Raw genomic sequence first — 22442 nt, forward strand, 5'->3', positions numbered from 1 at the left:
TCTGATACAGAGAGGTAAGTAAGAGGTCTTATTTCTCTTTTTCTACTTATTCTTTTCTATCACAGCTTCTAGACAGTCCCAAAGGGAAATTTATCAATATGCATCCCTTTATGTGTCACCTTTCTACAATAGATCCAATAGGGAAGTAAGAGGCTTTCAAAAAGCCAGGTTTCCTTTTAAAGTTGGCAAACAACATGCAAAAGAAAAGCAAAATGGGTTGAGTCAAACAATTTAATGAATTCAATATGATGAATGTTTCGAGTGGTTTCTGTGTATAGAGCACTATGCTAAGTACTCTAGGGATAAAAACATGTAAAAATATATCCCTCAAAGATTGTAGCTTTGATAGAGATAATAGTGCCCACAAAATGTTCTGTTTGCTCTGCTGAATTTGTCAGCCCCTTTGTAGTTAGGCAAAGCTGTGTGGCTAGTCCTGCCAATGATCTGTGGGTATAAGGCCAAAGCATGGCTGGCTCTTTACCCCTCTGTCTCTTCTCCCCTTCCTTGACACTCACTAAGGCTATTTGAGATGGGATCATGCCACAGTGAGAAAGCCTTTACCACCTGGAATCCTGAGTACCTGGATCAGATCTTCCCACAGTCTCATGTCAGACATATGGTGTTACAAATCTTTTTTTTTTTTTTTTCTCCAGTTAAGCACCCAGCTGATGTCTAAGCAGGGTCAGAAATCTAGTCTGTACTCTGCTCTCCAGGCTACATACTCTTGTGCAGAGCTCTAACTGCCGGGGAAGGGGTGCCTTTGTCAAATTTGCACAAAGAATCTTCAGAGGCTGTGGTTGACCCCGGCAGGAAACACATATTTTAATTTGATTAAATCCTCACAGCATCTACAGTGTACCAAACACAAACTGATGGGGAGAGAAGGGTCTTCAGAAAGTGCCTCAAAAAAATAATAGCAGTCTTAATTTTAAATCTCTTGTGAAGAAAAGTTTGAAATCTCTTCTGAAGAGTTAAAAAAAAAAGCTATTAAAAAGTGGATGTAAAACAGAGAACAGAGGACAAAGTACTATAAAAATAGTGGATTTTTTTGTTTGTTTTTACTCATCTCTAAGACACAGAAGACAGATAAAAGCATTCAGGTTCTATGGAAAAAGCAAACTCAAAATGCTGTGTGATAACAAAATATGTTTTTATACATCTCACATCTACAAAGTATATCTAACCACTGGGATCACAAAGTATTAAAACAATTAAAGGATCTTCCACCTAACATGATATTACCACATGATTAGAAAAAGCCTGTGTAAGCTTTCTTGCCAAGTCCAAGTCATCAGCAACATATGAGTTTATTCTCTTTTTATGTCAATGTTCCTGGAAATAAAGTATTTTCTCAGTGATATGGTAGAGAAATTATGGTTATCTGGGAATTTTCTCTTCCCTCTCTTTCTCCTTTTCTCCCTTCCATGAAGAGTGATTATGGAGGCCAAGGCCTCTTTCCTGCTACTTCTCTGACATTTCCCTGCATGCAAAAAAGAGGATTGATGCAGATATAGTCATACAATATAGAGGAGAAATAAGTTATTCCTACTTAGTAGATGTAATAAAAGTCATACATTTTAAAGTGTTGCCTTTTGTACATGATAACACTCAATAGGTGAATGATTTCTATTTGTCATTTAACGTCTCCATTCCTAAGCTATTCTCTCAAGAGCTTTCCATACTACTTGGGCAACATGCTTCCATTACAACCCAGTCCACTAACAAGCCCAAGCCAAAGATTCATGTAAAAATCACCCTCAAATGTGCTCCTGGTGTGCAAGTCTTCATTGGCATTTTTATCTGTATTTAACCAATATTGCCTTTTCAGTCTCTTTGTATTGATATCTTTATGGCTATCATAGCTGTATGCATTGTGACTAGATGAATGGAACTAAGTTTATAATGATCAGAACCGTCTTTAAGTATACGTTGTCAATATTTCAAAATGTTCTAAGCACAGAGATGAATGTACACTCCAAAGCAATTTACGGTTTTTAAATTATGAAATATTTGAACTAAGGACAGATTGCTGATTAATGAATGTTTATAAGTAGTCTCAACTGCAGAGGTAAAAAAATACAAATAAGTCAGTTGATGCAAACTGCGTATTTTAAGGAAATACACTTTATCCTGTTGAGGACAATTTCTTCTTGAATATCGAAGGCACTGGGACTAAAACCAGATGCATGAAGTCCACACTTGAAGTTGTCAATGAAGAGTCAAACTCTGTATGATATTTTAAGAGATTTATTCTGAGCCAAATATAAGTGACGATGGCCCATGACACAGTTCTCAGGTCTTGCGAACATGTGCCCAAGGTGATCAACATACAGCTTGATTTTCTATATTTTAGGGAGACATAAGATATCAATCAAATACATCTAAGAAATACATTGATTTGGTTCAGAAAGGTGGGACAATTCAAAGTGGGGGCTTCTAGGCTATAGGTAAGTTTAAACATGTTCTGGTTGACAATTGGTTGAGCTTATCTGAAGACCTGAAATCAATAGAAAGGAAGTGTTCAGGTTAAGATCAAGGATTGTGGGGAATAAGTTTTATTGTGCAGAGGAAACACTCAGATAGCAGACTTTAGAGAGAGCAGGTTGTAAAATATTCCTTATCTGACCTAAAAGGGTCCCCATCTCTTAGTTGACTATCTCCTGGATCTGGAAAGGAAGAAGGAAAACAAAGGGGAAAGGGATTCTCTATAGAATGTGTTTTTTTCCCACAAGAGACTTTGAGGGGCAGTTTCAAAGTAGGGCAAGGAAATATATTTTGGGGTAAAACATTTGATTTTCTTTCTTGTTATGCCAGAGTCAGACTGGAAAGTAAGTCACCATGTATAGGGTTAAATAAAACCCATCTGACAAGAATTTATGTCCTGTAGGGCATGACTCCCCAGACCCCTTAGATAGGAATTTGGGCAAGATTAAAAAAAAAAAAAAAAATCAGAGCTTAGTCCTCAGTTCCCGTTCTTGGCTAAAAGGCATTCCATAGAATGCACATGCAGGCCAGCAAACAGCAGCAGATCCCACAGTGCTAGGAAGGCTCATTCTGAGTGTTGTCTAATTTGGCCATCTAGCAGGGTCCCACAGTGCTAGGAAGTCTTGTTCCTGGAGTCCTCTGATTTGATGGTAATAGTTTTAAGCATTAGCAATTTGAAATTAGGGGAAGGACACGGCCTGACCTGATGTAATAGCCAATTCTTTAAGGGGTGAAATGGTCAGGCTTATGGTTTAGCCAAAAAAAAAAAAAAAAAAATCCCAGATCACATCTATTTTCTGAGCTATCATTACCTCGGTCTTTAATTGTGCCTTTCCTTCTGCTGCATTTGGCATAACATTTACAAGAAAATGTCTATTATAAAGACAGTGATGATTTGGGCATCCAAGGTTATAGGTGAAATCAGAGGGCAATTAACAACCCCATCGCCAGAAAGAAAACCCTGCATGCACCATCATATTCTTTGATCAGATCCACAATGTGCTTACCTTCCTTATTAAGGGTTATTTGAACCCTACGATAAATCTTATTTGGAAATTGTGGGACCAACAATGAATTATAATTTAATAAATTTAATCTCTTTTCTGGCTAGTTCATCTCCATAAGTATAGCATCCTGAGGAAGGTGTAAATTAAATGCAAGAAACGCCTGGTCCTTGGTGTCTAAATTATTACAGACTTGTTAACTGTAAATAAATCTATTCCCCCACCCCCACTTTTGTATTGCATCATATACTGGTGTTTGGGAGATAAAAGGTTTTGTCACATGAAAGGTCATATAATTCTAGAGTGTCATTTTTTTTTCTTGGCAGTACTCTGTATGACTGAGGGCCTTAAGAGTCAAAAGATTTATAGTCAATTAATTGTTCTAGGCCAGATAAGAATGGATGTAGACAGGCATTCATTACTTCTGAAAATTATTATTTTAAGTAAAGTTTTAAAAAACTGACAATACTGTGGCACTGTGAAATCCATCATCATATTTATGCTGAAACCAGATTTCCTTCAGGCTCCTTCTAGCTAGTGAAATGTTCTCCCTAGGGCCTGAAAGCTTAAGATAATGAATAAGTCCCCCCTTTTCAGGCCCAGTCCCAAGGTGCAAGACCACTTGCACAAGCAGTGAGTGTCAGCAAGATAGCAAAAGCAGGAAGAGAGTTGTCCAGGAGACTTGTACCCCCTGAAGATCAAGAGAGAGGCATAGCAGTTACATCAGATTGAGACACTTCCTGTTTACAGGAGACTGTAAAACCCCTGCCCCGTCCTCATTTGGGGGTGACACCATTTTAGGCCTCAGCCAACCTGCACCCAGGCACTCATTAAAACAGCGTGTTGCTCCACATCGCCTTGCGTTGTTTGTTGGTGCACTCTTGGTGTTCGAACCAATACAAGAGCCTTGAGTCTGGTGCCGAAACCCAGGAGGGATTCCAGTCTATGTCCCCAGGGGACTTACCCCTCCACCCCAGAGAGCAGGTCACAGCAGCCAGACAAAGGAAGCTCCTCAGTCGCCTCTCTGTGCATGCACATCGGTCACTGATCTCACCTATTGGTAAGTTTTCCCGGAGCCCGGTTAACAGGAAAAAATCCGCATGGTCTCTTTTGGTTTCTCTGGTTTGAAAATCCAATGTTGGTCCAAGAAAGTCCCCGGCAGGTGCCAGGCACTCGCTGATCATCTGGTTTTAGGGAGAGGCCTCTAAGTCATTTGATCCCTTTCTGGGAATGAAAAAGGCAGCGGTGACAATTGTTCCTTTTATTGTCTCCCTCTGGCTGTCCAGGATGGTTTCCTTTTCCCTGTTCTCCCAAGCTGACCCCCTGTTATGGGAAATTCCCAGTCTTCCATTCCAAAGGACAGCCCTCTAGGCTGCCTCGAAAAAAACCTACAAACCTTAGGCCTCAGGCAAGATATCTGCCCTAAATGCCTTGTCTTTTTTTGTAATTCAGTCTGGACACAAAACAAATTGGATAATGGATCCAAATGGCCTGCAAATGGAACATTCGACTTTACAGTTTTAACTGCTTTAAGCAATAATTGCTGATCATTGGAGAAATGGGGAGGCCTCTTTGTCCACACCTTTTTGCACTCAGATCACAACGTGACCTCTGCAATTCTTGCTCACCTGTTCAAATTCTTCTCCATTCTTGCTACCCAGATCACTTTTCTCCTCCCGACCCCACCTCTTTTTCCTCCATCCATCCAGCAGACTGCTGCCTACCCCTCCCAACCCCTACCTCTCCTTCTCGACCATCTTCTTTAACCCCCCAGCCTCCTCTTTATCTTCTCAGCGGCTGTCTTCCCGGTAGCCATCTTCCCAGCCGCCATCTTCCCAGGCAGGAGTATCCACTTCTTTTTTCTACACCATCCCCTCCTCAGGACAATTCTAATATTGCCTGTACCCATTCTTCTCCCACACCGCCCTCTCCTGAGGCTTGTAAACCCATCCTGCCACCTTCCCCCTCTATCTATCCTCCACTGCCTGTTAATTCAACCCCACTTCTCCCTTCAAACCCTCAGCAAGAAGGACTTCCAGGTTCTTCCTTCTCTCCCACCCATACTCACTCACGCGCCATCTTTGGCCCATACTCTACTCTTACTTCAGTGCCTGTGCTACAGTGCCCCCTTTGGGAAGTAGCAGGAACTGAAAGTGTTGTTAAAGTTCATGTTCCCTTCTCCCTCACTGCTTGCTCTCAAATTAATGAAGGACTTGATTCATTACCAGAAGACCCTACCTCTTACATTAGAAAGTTTCAGTACCTTACCCAGTCTTATGAATTAACCTGGCATGATCTCTATGTTATACTCTCTTCCACCCTCACCCCAGAAGACCTGGACCTTATCTGGACCCTAGCTCAGGCACATGCTGATACAATTCATCACGAAGCTCCTCCTGCTCTACCTACTGGTGCAGAGGCAGTCTCCAACCAGTACCACCACTGAGTTTATCAAGATGGAGCCCCTGGATGCTGCCATCGAGACCACATGATTGTGTGTCTCCTTGTAGGACTCAAAAAGGGTGCCCATAAAGCAGTCAACTATGAAAAACTTTCAGAAATCACCCAACGTCCTGTCAAAAACCCAGCCCTTTTTCTCTCTAATTTAACTGAAGCCATAAGAAAGTACACCTACCTAGACCCAGCTAGCCCAGAAGGAACCACTGTGTTAAACTTTTGGTTCATCTCCCAATCCATATCCGATATTCGGTGCCAGCTTCAGAAGCTTGATGACGGCCTTCAAATCCCACAACACCTTCTGAATTTAGCCTTCAAATTGTTTAACAATCAGGATGAAGAAAGTAAAAGGCAAAAACAGGCAGATTTTCAAATGCTTGCCTCTGTCATCAGGAGCCCTACAGGGCCATGGGGCCACAGTTTCACACGGAAGCCTCCTATCAATCCATCTCCACCTGGCACCTGTTTCTTTTTTTTTTTTTTTGAGACGAGTCTCGCTCTGTCGCCCAGGCTGGAGTGCAGTGGCCAGATCTCAGCTCACTGCAAGCACCGCCTCCCAGGTTTACGCCATTCTCCTGCCTCAGCCTCCCGAGTAGCTGGGACTACAGGCGCCTGCCACCTCGCCCAGCTAGTTTTTTGTATTTTTTAGTAGAGACGGGGTTTCAGCGTGTTAGCCAGGATGGTCTCGATCTCCTGACCTTGTGATCCGCCCGTCTCGGCCTCCCAAAGTGCTGGGATTACAGGCTTGAGCCACCGCGCCCGGCCTGGCACCTGTTTCAAGTGTGGCAGTGAAGGTCACTGGTCCAAACAATGCTGAAACCCAGGTAAGCCCACCAGCCTGTGCCACCTCTGCAGAGGACCCCACTGGAAGTAAGACTGTGAGCAGCCCCCACAAGGACCACCCCCATCCCTTCCTGAGCTGGCCAAAACCTACTCAGATCTCAGTGGCCTTGCCACTGAAGACTGATGGTGCCCTGGAATGGATGCTCCAGCAACTACCATCTCTTAATTTGAGCCAAGGATAAGCCTGATGGGGCAGGTAGGCCCGTATGTTTTTTGAATTAATACCGGGGCAACCTACTCTGTTTTATCTAATTTTTCAAGACCCACCCAGTCCTCCCAAGTCTCTGTTGTGGGAATTGAGGATCAGTCTCCAAACCCCGAGCCCCTCTCCAATTTTCTGCTCCCTGCACACCTTTTCTTTCACTCACTCTTTTTAAGTCCTGTCCTCATGCCCAACTCCACTCCTAGACGGAGACATCCTTTCAAAACTCCAGACTACTCTCCACTTCCACATTCCCCATAGTACCCAACGCATCCACCCAGACACCTCTGGTACTTACAGCTTTCTTCTACTCCAACCTCACACCCTAAAACATGCAACCTTTCCTCATCCCCTATCTGTACTTCACCCCACTGTTTGGGATACTTCTACACTCTCAGTTGCAGAACGTGACACCCCCGTCCACATTACCCTTAAAGAGCCCACCCAGTTCCTATCACAGAAGCAGTATCCAATACCCCAAGCAGCTCCTGTAGGCCTAAAGTCTATCATTTCTCGCCTCCTCATCAGTGACTTACTCCGCCCAACAAGCTCCCCTTTTAACACACCAGTTCTACCTGTTAAAAAGTCCGATGGAACTTATCCCTTAGTCCAGGACCTCGGGCTCATTAACCAGGCTGTACTCCCAGTATGTCCCATAGATCCTAACCCATATACTTTACTTTCTGCAATTCCCTCTAACACCACCCATTTTTCTGTTCTAAAACTAAAGGATGCTTTTTTCACAATTCCTTTACACCCTGCTTCCCCAAACCTCTTTGTCTTTACATGGGAAAACCCCACACCAACCTTTCGTGTCAGCTCACCTGGTGCATACTACCTTAAGGTTTTAGACATAAACCTTTTTGACATACTACCTTTTTGGACAGGCCCTTGTTCATGACCTCTGTACCTTATCCCTAAAACTGTCCACTCTCCTTCAATATGTTGATGATCTGCTCCTATGTAGCCCTCTCAAAAGGACTGCAATGCCCATACTATCTCTCTTTCAAATTTCCTGACAGAGCGGGGGTACTGAGTCTCCCCTTAAAAGGCACAAATATGCACCACTTTAGTCACCTATCTAGGCCTAGCACTTACCCCATGAACCTGAGGGCTCACAACTGACTGCATATCCCTCCTCCAATCCTTCCTGCCTCCACAGACTAAACAAGAAATTCTCTCTTTTCTAGGACTAGCAGGATATTTTAGACTTTAGGTTCCCTCTTTTGCTTTATTTGCCAAACCATTATACCAAGCCACTAAAGGCCCTCTCCGGGAGCCTTTAAACCCTGCACAGCCTATTACCCAACCTTTCCATCTACTCCAGAAGGCTCTCACCTCAGCGCCTGTCCTCACTCTCCCAGACCTCACCAAACGTTCCTCCCTTTATACTGATGAACAGCATGGAGATGCACTAAGTGTTCTAACTCAGTCTAAGGGACCCACCCTTCAGGTTGTTGCCTACCTCTCCAAACAATTCAAAGTCACAGTCTTCAGATGGCCTGCCTGCCTCCAAGCATTGGTGGCAGCTACTGTCCTCACCCATGAAAGCCTAAAACTATCTCTTCATGCCAACCTAACAGTTTAGTCAACCCTTAACGTCAAAGACATGCTAGCTCACCTCAGTGTACTAAGTCTCATCTTTGCCCCACGGCTCCTCCAGCTATATGCTCTGTTCATAGAAACCCCCCCACCCCCACATGACCATGCTAACCAGTTCCCATCTAAACCTGGCCATAATCTTACCTGAAGCTACAACAGCCAAAGACCCTACATGCTTCTGTGTGAACAATGTTCAAACTTTTCTTATACCTTTTCCAAACCTAACAGACCAATCCCTTCCAGGTGCCTCTTTTAGTTGGTTTGTAGATGGCAGTTCCTTCCTACATAAAGGATGCCAGCATGCTAGCTATTCTATAGTGTCACCCCTGACACTATTGAAGCCAAGCTGCTCCTCCTAGGCACCACCTCCCAAAAAGCTGAACTCATCACCCTCACTCAAGCTCTCACTCTAGCAGCCAGACAACAGATCAACATATATTCAAATTCTTGTTATGTGTTCCACATAGTACACTCACACTTGTCCATCTGGAAAGAACAGGGTTTTCTAACTGCAAAAAACACTCCTGTCATAAATGGCTCTCTTGTCAGCAAACTACTTTAAGCTGCCAGGCTCCCACAGAAAGTTGCCATCATTCATTGCAGGGGTCACCAAACCCCAGACAATCCTATATTAGCTGGAAATGTGCTAGCAGATCATGTAGCCAAACAAGGAGTCCTACAAGGCATGCAAGCCCAATTTCTGTCCCTGTCCTTGTTCTTTCCTCTTTATTCATCAGAAGAAAAGGAGGACTTCCAAGCCCAAAACATTCTAAAGCAAGGACCATGGCATGTCAAGGAAGGGTGCTTCGTTCTTCCTCACTCTCAAAGCCTTCCTCACTTCCAAAGCTTCAACTCTTTCCATGTTGGTTACAAACCTCTCTTGCAACTTCTCCACCATATTCTCACTTGTTCATACCTTTCCAGCCGTGTTTGAGAAATTACCCAGTCCTGCTCTTTCTGGCACTCAGTGTCACACAAGGGCTCTCTCCGGCCACTGCCTTTTCCTACCCACCAAGCCTGGGGCCAGGTACTGAGCAAGATTGGCAAGTATACTTCACTCACATGTGGCCTGATAAATGGCTCCACTATCTTCTAGTCTTTGTCTGTACTTTCTCTGGGTAGGTAGAAGCATTCCCAACAACTTCAGAAGGTGCAAATGTCATCACACAATCTCTCATCATGCATATAATTCCCCATTTCAGTCTCCCAATATCCATCCAGTCTGATAACAGGCCCACCTTCATCAGCCAAATTACCCAAGGCGTCTCTACATCCTAAGGTATAAAATGGGTTCTCCACATACCCTACAGGCCTCAATCTTCAGGCAAAGTTGAAAAAATTAACTGTCCTTAAAGCCCAACTCACAAAGCTCACTCTAGAAACCTGCCAGTTGTGGACAAAAAAAAAAAAATCTCCCTTTCACCCTCATGAGACTCTACTCAATACCAAAAGCACCCTCTTTTTAAAGTCCCTTTGAAATCACGTATGGCCAGACTTTTGTCTTAGGGCCTCCACCCTTAGCAGACTCTGAACCACTTGGGAATTACTTCCTCTCCTTAATCCAGACACGGTCTTTCATTCATGAAGCAACAAATGAGGCTGTGCCCCTCCCTGTCAACACCTCCTTGTCCTCTCAACATAACTGTCTTGCAGGACAGATGTGTTTATCTTTCAACCTGACCCTCACAAAAAGCTACAACTGAAGTGGACAGGCCCCTACACTGATACTCAGCATGCCAACTGCAGTGAGAGTCCAAGAACTCCCCCACTGGGTCCATCGCACATGGGTCAAGCTCATGCCCAAGGTTACTCCTTCCTCCAAAACATTAACAGCGGGCAACACCCTCTGAGTCCCTGTATATAATAACCTAAGCAACAACAACAAAAGGATCCTTAAAGGTAGAAAGAAACCAAAGATGGCAATAGGAAGAATGGCCTTCACAGCAGATCATCAAATATTAGAGTCCTGCCACTTGGGCTGAGGATGGTTCATGGGGTTATTGCAACTGCCATATACATGCTAAATAGAAGAATTAGACTAAAGGTGATTCTAGAGATAATCACCAACCAAACCACCTCAGCCCTGGAAATTCTCATATAATAACAAAGCCAAATGCATGTGGCAATTTATCAAAACAGGCTGGCACTAGACTACTTATTAGCAGAAGAAGGTGGGGCCTGTGGTAAGTTTCGTATCTCCAATTGTTGTCTTAACATAGATGATAACAGAAAAAGCAGTACTAGAAATTGCTTTAAACATCAGAAAAGTAGCCCCTGTACCAGTCCAAACCTGGAAGGGATTGGACCCAACAAATCTTCTAAGAGGATGGTTCTCTAATTTAGGAGGATTTAAAACGCTGGTGGGGACAGTAGTCTTCATCATTGGGTTCTTCCTGTTTCTCACCTGTGTTATCCTACTGATAATAAAAGCCATTAAAATTCGTGTTGAAACTACAGTTAGCTGCCAGACAATCTAGATGATGTTCCTGCTACAACAACACAATGGATACCAACCTATCTCCCAAGAATACCCCAAAGTTAAGTTTTTCTTTTTCCAAGGTGCCCACGCCACTCTTATGTCACATTTAAAGTAGTGACAAAGTCATCCCTTTTCCCTTTTCAATAACCAAATAGACAGGAATGAAAGATTCTCCCTGGGGCCTGAAAGCTTAAGAGAATGAGTAACTCCTCCCTTCTCAGGCCCAGTTCCAAGGTGCAAGACCACTTGTGCCAGCAGCGAGCATCAGCAAGATAGCAAAAGCAAGAAGAGAGCTGGCCAGAAGACACGTACCCCTGAAGATCAAGAGAGACTCCATTCGGGTACTGCGTAGCAGTTACAGCAGACTGAGACACTTCCTGTTTACAGGAGACTATAAAACCCCTGCCCCATCCTCATTTGGGGGTGATGCCATTTTAGGCCTCAGCCTGCCTGCACCCAGATCCTCATTAAAACAGGATGTTGCTCCACACTACCTTGCATTGCTTGTTGGTGCACTCTTGGGGTTCAACCCGATACAAGAGCCCTGCAGCTAGTTCCTGGGTATGGAAGGGATACTAAGGCAGGTACATTTCTGGGAGACATGCTAGATGTGCCCTTGGAAAAATGTTTGTAATTCCTTTTCCAGAAAAAAAAAAAATGTTTTATTTTGTTGACTGAGCTGAGTAATGCCAGGCTAGTGGCTTCTTTTTTTCTTTTTCTTTCTTGAGATGGGATCACACTGTGTTGCCCAGACTGGAGTGCAGTGGTGCAATCATGGCCCACTACAGCCTCCTACCTCAGCCTCCCGAGTGGCTGGGACTGCAGGCATGTGCCACCACACTTGGCTAATCGTTTTTGTATTTTTTGTAGGGACAGGGTTTTGTCATGTTGTTCAAGCAGGTCTGGAACTCCTGGGCTCAAGTCATCCACTTTCTTTGGCCTCCCAAAGTGCTGGGATTACAGGTATGAGCCACCATACCTGGTTACTGGCTTCTTGTGGCAAACGGTACCCTACAGCCCTGCAGGTCAGACTCTGCACAGCCCCCGTAACTTCACACCCTGGCTTTGTTCTTCATAGCAGAGTAGGGAGCAGGAAATAGCAGAACCCCAAGAATTAGGAGGGTGAAGTACTAATCCTGCTGTTCCCTCTGCACAAGGTCATCTTGGTTCTTTCTATTCTTTTGGCTTCTGTTTCCTCATATGGACAATGAGGATTGAAATTGATCTGTGGTTTTCAAACAGGGTTCCAGGGAAATCTGGCAGATGTACCTCAGGGGTGAGGGGGCCCCATACCTTTCCCTGTTTCATCTAAAAACAGAGAACTCCTTTCCCAGGTGGTTGCTGAAGATGGTGGAGGGGCAAGGCCTGGGGCTCGGTGGTCGAAGCCATCTCCTGGGCTTCCTGACTGCCATGGTGGCTAAGCTGGCTGGAAGGTGGAGCTCATATGCTGCAGGGGCATTAGCATTTCTGGCAATGTCTACAGAAACAAGTTGAAGTACCTGGCCTTCCTCTGCAAGGGGATGAACAGCAACCCTTCCCGAGGCATCTACCACTTCCTGGCCCCACCACTTCCTGGCCCCCACCACTTCCTGGCCCCCAGCTGCATCTTCCGGCAGACTACGAGGCATGCTGCCTCACAAGACCAAGGAGGCCAGGCCTCTCTGGACCACTTCAAGGTGTTTGACAGCATCCCAACACCCGATGACAAGAAAAAACAGGTAGTGGTTCCTGCTGCCCTCAAGGTCTTGCATCTGAAGACTACAAGAAAGTTTGCCTACCTGGGGCACCTAGCTCAAGAGGTGGGCTGGAAGTGCCAGACAGTCACAGCCACCCTGAAGGAGAAGAGGAAGGAGAAGGCCAAGATCCACTACCAGAAAAAGAAACAGCTCATGAGGCTACGGAAACAGCCGAAAAGAACGTGGAGAAGAAAATTGACAAATTCAGAGGTTCTCAAGACCCACGGACTCCTGCTCTGAGTCCAATAAAGACTGTTTATTCCTCCAAAAATAAATAACTCAATCAATAAAGCCGACAATTAAACCAAAAGGCAAAGTTGCAAGACCGACTTATTTTTAACGTTTATGTGTTGAGCTACTGTAAGCTTCATTTGTGTTACAGACTTATAGCAATTAGCTATACACAACATAAACATTGTTCTGAAAAATAAAAAATATAGATAGATATATTTATCTCCACAACTCATAATTGGGAGTATTATACCCAGGAGGCTTTGTTACAAGGTATTTTATCCTGTTAGGAAATATTTCCCTTTAATTTTATAGTAAGCAGAAAATCTTTATGGTTGGGGTGGATGCAAAAGTGACACATAATAGTTTAGAAGGCAACTAAAATTGTTTTACCAGCTGTTTAGGCATTTTTTTTTAACCACCTTTTTGATTTGGAGGGTTTGTTTGATCTTGACCCAATTTTATCCCTCAAAACGGGCTCTTACAATCTTCTGTACCCACCTCTTCCACGATAGTACCTGGGCCTAGAGGGAGGCAACTTGTATAGTTTTGGCTGCAGAGCATTAGCAGTGAAACAGATCTGGGGGCAGCGGGATGCCAAATGAGGGAGATTCATATCTCTGGTTTTCAGAATACCATGATTTTGGTTTCCTTGGAAGTAAAACAAGGAGAGATAAATAACATTTATAGTTTGACAGTTATAAGAGTAATTCGTATGTTAGAACAGAAAAAGAAACTCATTTCATTAGAGCACCAATGACAAATATAAAGAAAAATTATAATCTGGTACCTTCTAGAGGATTATTGTAGCCAAGAAAGAATGAATTAATCTGCACCTAAAAAGTTAAGGCTGAAATCTAGTATTGAGTGTCATGCTTTCCCCTTAAAACAATTTTTTTTTAACTATTACTGAACTCATGCAGACAACTATACTGTTATAAAATTACAATCTAAATTTTGGAGAATTCAGAAAGGTAAATTCGCTTACAAAAACGTACTTTACCCAAATAACTTAAAAAACAACAACAACAAAAAAAAGATTTTCCTGACCCTCCTTTAACCAGGGCAGCAGGTTTTAAGACAAGATGTTTGTTTACCTTGGAAATGTTATTTACAAACCAAACAGATAGACAAATAGAATTTAGCAGCTTTTCAGAATTAGTCCTAGGAAAAAGGCTCTCTACTTATTAGGTAGAAAGATTTATGTAAACCATTTTTTATTTGATCATGGAACTCTTTGGGAAACATTTTTTCCATTAGTATGGGGGTAGCTTCAGTTAACATTTCATAGCAAGGTAGTAAATGCCTCATCAAGTAGAACTTATCTAGCTCAGTTGGTGTTATTGAAAAGTACTCATAGTTTTTGCCATCAGCCCCGATAAATGTGTTACACAAAAGGCTATGCAGTGGAGGATTTACATGAGCAGACTGACAGGTCTTCAGTTTTATAGTACTAGAAAGGGGAAAACATCCCCCAGTTTGATATAGTACTCATTTTCATAAGACATTTAGGTAAAAGGGTTACAACTACCTTACATAAAGCATGTTTAAACATTTTATAATTCTATTAACCTGTATGTTTTTATGTTCTGGTCCCAGGAAGCCTTTTTTTTTTTGCCCTAGACCATTTTACCTTTTCTTGTGAAAAGGGTTTGTGTTCCCATCAGGGAGTTGCATCTGTAAGACTTATGAGGGGCAGCAGACTTGATAAGTCTTCTTAAACAGATCTGTGATTCTATGGGAGGGGCACCCATGCAAAAGGGGCCCTCTTAATCCCCAAATTTACCATGACCCAGGTAATAGACCTATTTGGTGGGAGGATAGTCCAGTTATCATAAAGCTAGTCCAACATAGCTTGCATATGAAACTTATTAACTGCTTCATCTGGGGTATTTCACTTGGTATTTTATAGGAAGAGTTGGGCAGTCCCCTTCTCAAGGCAAGTGGACCTTGCAATGGCATTATCTGGTCCACTAGGCTGATAGCTTTCTCAGGAATAACCCCCTGTGCATTTGGATCCCATATACTCAGTAATCATTCAGTAATGAACTGTGGGTCCTGCAGTAATCCAGGTAAGCTCCTAAGTTCTCTGGCATTTCAAATTAAGAATTTGGTCCTTAAAGTGGTTATTTTTACAATCCACCACTTTTAAAGAAACTGAATAATACCAATCTACAAAATGGAACAATTCCTTGCATTGCACCCTTTGGTTTTTAATGGTTACTTGGTTTTACTGTTCTCCCATATCAACTATTTTCTTGGTAACCACAGGGCTCAGAGTTAACTTTTGATGCCCTGGCTTGTGTTTTTTTAATTTATTTCATTTTATCTGTATAATTTTCTTCATTATAAAGCAACTCAAATAGTTTCTTAACAAAAAAGTAACATATTTTTGAGAATTAACATCCTTGTGTTTATAAAATTCTAACAAAGGCACATTTCATGCTTTTACTATTTTAACATTTTAGTAACCCAAATTTCTGTGGGAAAAAGAAAACAAGCATTTAAACATGACTTTAAGGTTTTTAAATTACCGGACAATTTTGAGATTAAATTTACCAAATTAATTTTTACCAAAGATTACCAAAGTTATGTAAATTCAAAAGCATCTGAGCTAGTTTTTACTAATCTGACAAGCATTTACATTTTTGTGAGTTAATTGATTAGAGCTTTTTCATGCAGTTAGGTATTGAAATATCACCTCGACATGACACATATAAAGATAGAGATATAACAGGCATGCGCAATAAAAGACATGTTCAAAAGATACCTTATTTGCCTGTTTTTGGAAACAATTTTTCTCCCTTACTGCAGATAATTAGTAAAGTTACAAGAGCCAAAAAAAGGTGGAGAGAGTCATCATTCAAGGCCTTTTCAAAAGAGAAAACTTGTCACTTTTAAGATATCAACCTCAAGAATGTTAAGAAAACAGATTATAGCATTTAAAAATTTAAAAATATCTTGTATTAAAAATAAGTCAATATTTGTAATAAAATCTTGTTTTAAGTAATTATTTAGTTTTGTATTTGTGCATTTTTTTAAATATTAAAGATTCATGTCTATAAAGATTATTATGATTTTCTTTTTATTATAGCCAACTGAATTATACAACCCCTTAAAAATTCATTTTACTAACCTTATTATGACTTACATAGATCATTCACAATAGTTAGACTTTTTGTTTTAACCTAAATATCTCTCTTTCTTGAACAATCCAGTTATTTTATTTTAGGGCAAAAATTCACCACACAAGATTCTTTCTTATATAAAATTACTTTCCTTTTTCATCATTTTTTTTTAACTAGACATGCCTTTTTATGTCTTTCTTTACAGCTCTTATTTCCTGATTCCTTTACCTTGTTTCATTCCTTTACCTTAAATAAGATTTGAATTAGACAAAGGGGGCGGAGCAAGATGGCCGAATAGGAACAGCTCCAGTCTCCAACTCCCAGCGCGAGTGACACAGAAGACCGGTGATTTCTGCATTTTCAACTGAGGTACTGGGGTCATCTCTCTAGGGAGTGCCGGACAATCGGTGCTGGTCAGCTGCTGCAGCCTGACCAGCGTGAGCTGAAGCAGGGCGAGGCATCGCCTCACATGGAAGCACAAGGGGGAAGGAAATCCGTTTTCCTAGCCAGGGGAACTGAGACACACAACACCTGGAAAATCGGGTAACTCCCACCCCAATACTGCGCTTTAAGGAAACAGGCACACCAGGAGAATATATCCCACACCTGGCCGGGAGGGTCCCATGCCCACGGACCTCCCTCACTGCTAACACAGCAGTCTGCGGCGATCTATCTGCAAGGCAGCAGCGAGGCTGGGGGAGGGGCGCCCGCCATTGCTGAGGCTTAAGTAGGTAAACAAAGCCGCTGGGAAGCTCGAACTGGGTGGAGCTCACAGCAGCTCAAGGAAACCTGCCTGTCTCTGTAGACTCCCCTCTGGGGACAGCCCACAGCTGAGGTCCAATAGGGAAGCAGCGGGGGCAGTGCAGAGGCAAACGACTCTGTCTGACAGCTTTGGGGAGAGCCGTGGATCTCCCAACGCGGAGGTTGAGATCCGAGAACGGACAGACTGCCTGCTCAGGTGGGTCCCTGACCCCTGAGTAGCCTAGCTGGGAGACATCCCCCACTAGGGGCAGTCTGACACCCCCACACCTCACAGGGTGGAGTCACCCCTGAGAGGAAACTTCCAAAGGAAGAATCAGACAGGTACACTCGCTGTTCAGCAATATTCTATCTTCGGCAACCTCTGCTGCTGATACCCAGGCAAACAGGGTCTGGAGTGGACCTCAAGCAATCTCCAACAGACCAACAGACACTCCTTCTGACTGTCAGACGGAAAACTATCAAACAGGAAGGACATCTATACCAAAAACCCATCAGTACATCACCGTCATCAAAGACCAGAGACAGATAAAACCACAAAGATGGGAAAGAAGCAGGGCAGAAAAGCCGGAAATTCAAAAAATAAGAGCGCATCTCCCCCTGCAAAGGAGCGCAGCCCATCGCCAGCAACGGATCAAAGCTGGCCAGAGAATAACTTTGACAAGATGAGAGAAGAAGGCTTCAGCCCATCAAACTTCTCAGAGCTAAAGGAGGAATTACAAACCCAGCGCAAAGAAACTAAAAATCTTGAAAAAAGAGTGGAAGAATTGACAGCTAGACTAATTAATGCAGAGAAGATCATAAACGAAATGACAGAGATGAAAACCATGACACGAGAAATACGTGAAATGCACAAGCTTCAGTAACCGACTCGATCAACTGGAAGAAAGAGTATCAGCGATTGATGATCAAATGAATGAAATGAAGTGAGAAGAGAAACCAAAAGAAAAAAGAAGAAAAAGAAATGAACAAAGCCTGCAAGAAGTATGGGATTATGTAAAAAGACCAAATCTACGTCTGATTGGGGTGCCTGAAAGTGAGGGGGAAAATGGAACCAAGTTGGAAAACACTCTTCAGGATATCATCCAGGAGAACTTCCCCAACCTAGTAGGGCAGGCCAACATTCAAATTCAGGAAATACAGAGAACGCCACAAAGATACTCCTCCAGAAGAGCAACTCCAAGACACATAATGCCAGATTCACCAAACTTGAAATGAAGGAAAATATCTTAAGGGCAGCCAGAGAGAAAGGGCGGGTTACCCACAAAGGGAAGCCCATCAGACTAACAGCAGATCTCTCGGCAGAAACTCTACAAGCCAGAAGAGAGTGGGGGCCAATATTCAACGTTCTTAAAGAAAAGAATTTTCAACCCAGAATTTCATATCCAGCCAAACTAAGTTTCATCAGTGAAGGAGAAATAAAATCCTTTACAGATAAGCAAATGCTTAGAGATTTTGTCACCACCAGGCCTGCCTTACAAGAGACCCTGAAGGAAGCCCTAAACATGGAAAGGAACAACCGGTACCAGCCATTGCAAAAACATGCCAAAATGTAAAGACCATCGAAGCTAGGAAGAAACTGCATCAACTAACGAGCAAAATAACCAGTTAATATCATAATGACAGGATCAAGTTCACACATAACAATATTAACCTTAAATGTCAATGGACTAAATGCTCCAATTAAAACACACAGACTGGCAAACTGGATCAAGAGTCAAGACCCATCAGTCTGCTGTATTCAGGAGACCCATCTCACATGCAGAGACATACATAGGCTCAAAATAAAGGGATGGAGGAAGATCTACCAAGCAAATGGAGAACAAAAAAAAGCAGGGGTTGCAATCCTAGTCTCTGATAAAACAGACTTTAAACCATCAAAGATCAAAAGAGACAAAGAAGGCCATTACATCATGGTAAAGGGATCAATTCAACAGGAAGAGCTAACTCTCCTAAATATATATGCACCCAATACAGGAGCACCCAGATTCATAAAGCAAGTCCTTAGAGACCTACAAAGAGACTTAGACTCCCATACAATAATAATGGGAGACTTCAACACTCCACTGTCAACATTAGACAGATCAACGAGACAGAAACTTAACAAGGATATGCAGGAATTGAACTCATCTCTGCACCAAGCAGACCTAATAGACATCTATAGAACTCTCCACCCCAAATCAACAGAATATACATTCTTCTCAGCACCACATCGCACTTATTCCAAAATTGACCACATAATTGGAAGTAAAGCACTCCTCAGCAAATGTACAAGAACAGAAATTATAACAAACTGTCTCTCAGACCACAGTGCAATCAAACTGGAACTCAGGACTAAGAAACTCAATCAAAACCGCTCAACTACATGGAAACTGAACAACCTGCTCCTGAATGACTACTGGGTACATAACAAAATGAAGGCAGAAATAAAGATGTTCTTTGAAATCAATGAGAACAAAGATACAACATACCAGAAACTCTGGGACACATTTAAAGCAGTGTGTAGAGGGAAATTTATAGCACTAAATGCCCACAAGAGAAAGCAGGAAAGATCTAAAATTAACACTTTAACATCACAATTAAAAGAACTAGAGAGGCAAGAGCAAACACATTCAAAAGCTAGCAGAAGGCAAGAAATAACTAAGATCAGAGCAGAACTGAAGGAGATAGAGACACAAAAAACTCCAAAAAATCAATGAATCCAGGAGTTGGTTTTTTGAAAAAATCAACAAATTGACAGACTGCTAGCAAGACTAATAAAGAAGAAAAGAGAGAGGAATCAAATAGTCGCAATAAAAAATGATAAAGGGGATATCACCACGGACCCCACAGAAATACAAACAACCATTCGAGAATACTATAAATGCCTCTACGCAAATCAACTAGAAAATCTAGAAGAAATGGATAATTTCCTGGACACTTACACTCTCCCAAGACTGAACCAGGAAGAAGCTGAATCCCTGAATAGACCAATAGCAGGTTCTGAAATTGAGGCAACAATTAATAGCCTACCCACCAAAAAAAGTCCAGGACCAGATGGATTCACAGCTGAATTCTACCAGAGGTACAAGGAGGAGCTGGTACCATTCCTTCTGAAACTATTCCAATCAATAGAAAAAGAGGGAATCCTCCCTAACTCATTTTATGAGGCCAACATCATCCTGATACCAAAGCCTGGCAGAGACACAACAAAAAAAGAGAATTTTAGACCAATATCCCTGATGAACATCGATGCAAAAATTCTCAATAAAATACTGGCAAACCGGATTCAGTAGCACATCAAAAAGCTTATCCACCATGATCAAGTGGGCTTCATCCCTGGGATGCAAGGCTGGTTCAACATTCGCAAATCAATCAACGTAATCCAGCATATAAACAGAACCAAATACAAGAATCACATGATTATCTCAATAGATGCAGAAAAGGCTTTTGACAAAATTCAACAGCTCTTTATGCTAAAAACGCTCAATAAATTCGGTATTGATGGAACGTACCTCAAAATAATAAGAGCTATTTATGACAAACCCACAGCTAATATCATACTGAATGGGCAAAAACTGGAAAAATTCCCTTTGAAAACTGGCACAAGACAGGGATGCCCTCTCTCACCACTCCTATTCAACATAGTGTTGGAAGTTCTGGCTAGGGCAATCAGGCAAGAGAAAGAAATCAAGGGTATCCAGTTAGGAAAAGAAGAAGTCAAATTGTCCCTGTTTGCAGATGACATGATTGTATATTTAGAAAACCCCATTGTCTCAGCCCAAAATCTCCTTAAGCTGATAAGCAACTTCAGCAAAGTCTCAGGATACAAAATTAATGTGCAAAAATCACAAGCATTCTTATACACCAGTAACAGACAAGCAGAGAGCCAAATCAGGAATGAACTTCCATTGACAATGCTTCAAAGAGAATAAAATACCTAGGAATCCAGCTTACAAGGGATGTCAAGGACCTCTTCAAGGAGAACTACAACCACTGCTCAGTGAAATCAAAGAGGACACAAACAAATGGAAGAACATACCATGCTCATGGATAGGAAGAATCAATATCGTGAAAATGGCCATACTGCCCAAGGTTATTTATAGATTCAATGCCATCCCCATCAAGCTACCAATGACTTTCTTCACAGAATTGGAAAAATTGGAAAAATATTAAAGTTCATATGGAACCAAAAAAGAGCCTGCATTGCCAAGACAATCCTAGGTCAAAAGGACAAAGCTGGAGGCGTCACGCTACCTGACTTCAAACTATACTACAAGGCTACAGTAACCAAAACAGCATGGTACTGGTACCACAACAGAGATATAGACCAATGGAACAGAACAGAGTCCTCAGAAATAATACCACACATCTACAGCCATCTGATCTTTGACAAACCTGAGAGAAACAAGAAATGGGGAAAGGATTCCCTATTTAATAAATGGTGCTGGGAAAATTGGCTAGCCATAAGTAGAAAGCTGAAACTGGATCCTTTCCTTACCCCTTATACGAAAATTAATTCAAGATGGATTAGAGACTTAAATGTTAGACCTAATACCATAAAAACCCTAGAAGAAAATCTAGGTAGTACCATTCAGGACATAGGCATGGGCAAGGACTTCATGTCTAAAACACCAAAAGCAACGGCAGCAAAAGCAAAAATTGACAAATGGGATCTAATAAACTAAAGAGCTTTTGCACAGCAAAAGAAACTACCATCAGAGTGAACAGGCAACCCACAGAATGGGAGAACATTTTTGCAACCTACTCATCTGACAAAGGGCTAATATCCAGAATCTACAAAGAACTCAAACAAATATACAAGAATAAAACAAACAACCCCATCAAAAAGTGGGGAAAGGATATGAACAGACATTTCTCAAAAGAAGACATCCATACAGCCAACAGACACATGAAAAAATGCTCGTCATCACTCACCATCAGAGAAATGCAAATCAAAACCACAATGAGATACCATCTCACACCAGTTAGAATGGCAATCATTAAGAAGTCAGGAAACAATAGATGTTGGAGAGGATGTGGAGAAATAGGAACACTTTTACACTGTTGGTGGGATTGTAAACTAGTTCAACCATTATGGAAAACAGTATGGCGATTCCTCAAGGATCTAGAACTAGATGTACCATATGACCCAGCCATCCCACTACTGGGTATATACCCAAAGGATTATAATTACTCTACTACAAAGACACATGCACACGTATGTTTATTGCGGCACTATTCACAATAGCAAAGACTTGGAATCAACCCAAATGTCCATCTGTGACAGACTGGATTAAGAAAATGTGGCACATATACACCATGAATACTATGCAGCCATAAAAAAGGATGAGTTTGCGTCCTTTGTAGGGACATGGATGCAGCTGGAAACCATCATCTTAGCAAACTATCACAAGAAGAGAAAACCAAACACCGCATGTTCTCACTCATAGGTGGGAACTGAACAATGAGATCACTTGGACTCGGGAAGGGGAACATCACACACTGGGGCCTATCAGGGGGAGGGGGGAGGAGGGA

At 42.2% G+C, this 22442-nt stretch overlaps 1 pseudogene; it reads left to right on the plus strand.

The window, feature by feature from the left end:
• The first annotated feature begins 6867 nt into the window (after positions 1-6867).
• Positions 6868-13894, plus strand: LOC117065107 (annotated as a pseudogene).
• Positions 13895-22442: the final 8548 nt, after the last annotated feature.

This window comes from Trachypithecus francoisi, unplaced genomic scaffold (genome assembly GCF_009764315.1).
Source record: "Trachypithecus francoisi isolate TF-2019V2 unplaced genomic scaffold, Tfra_2.0 Lachesis_group2, whole genome shotgun sequence".
NCBI classification, from domain to species: Eukaryota; Metazoa; Chordata; class Mammalia; order Primates; family Cercopithecidae; genus Trachypithecus; species Trachypithecus francoisi.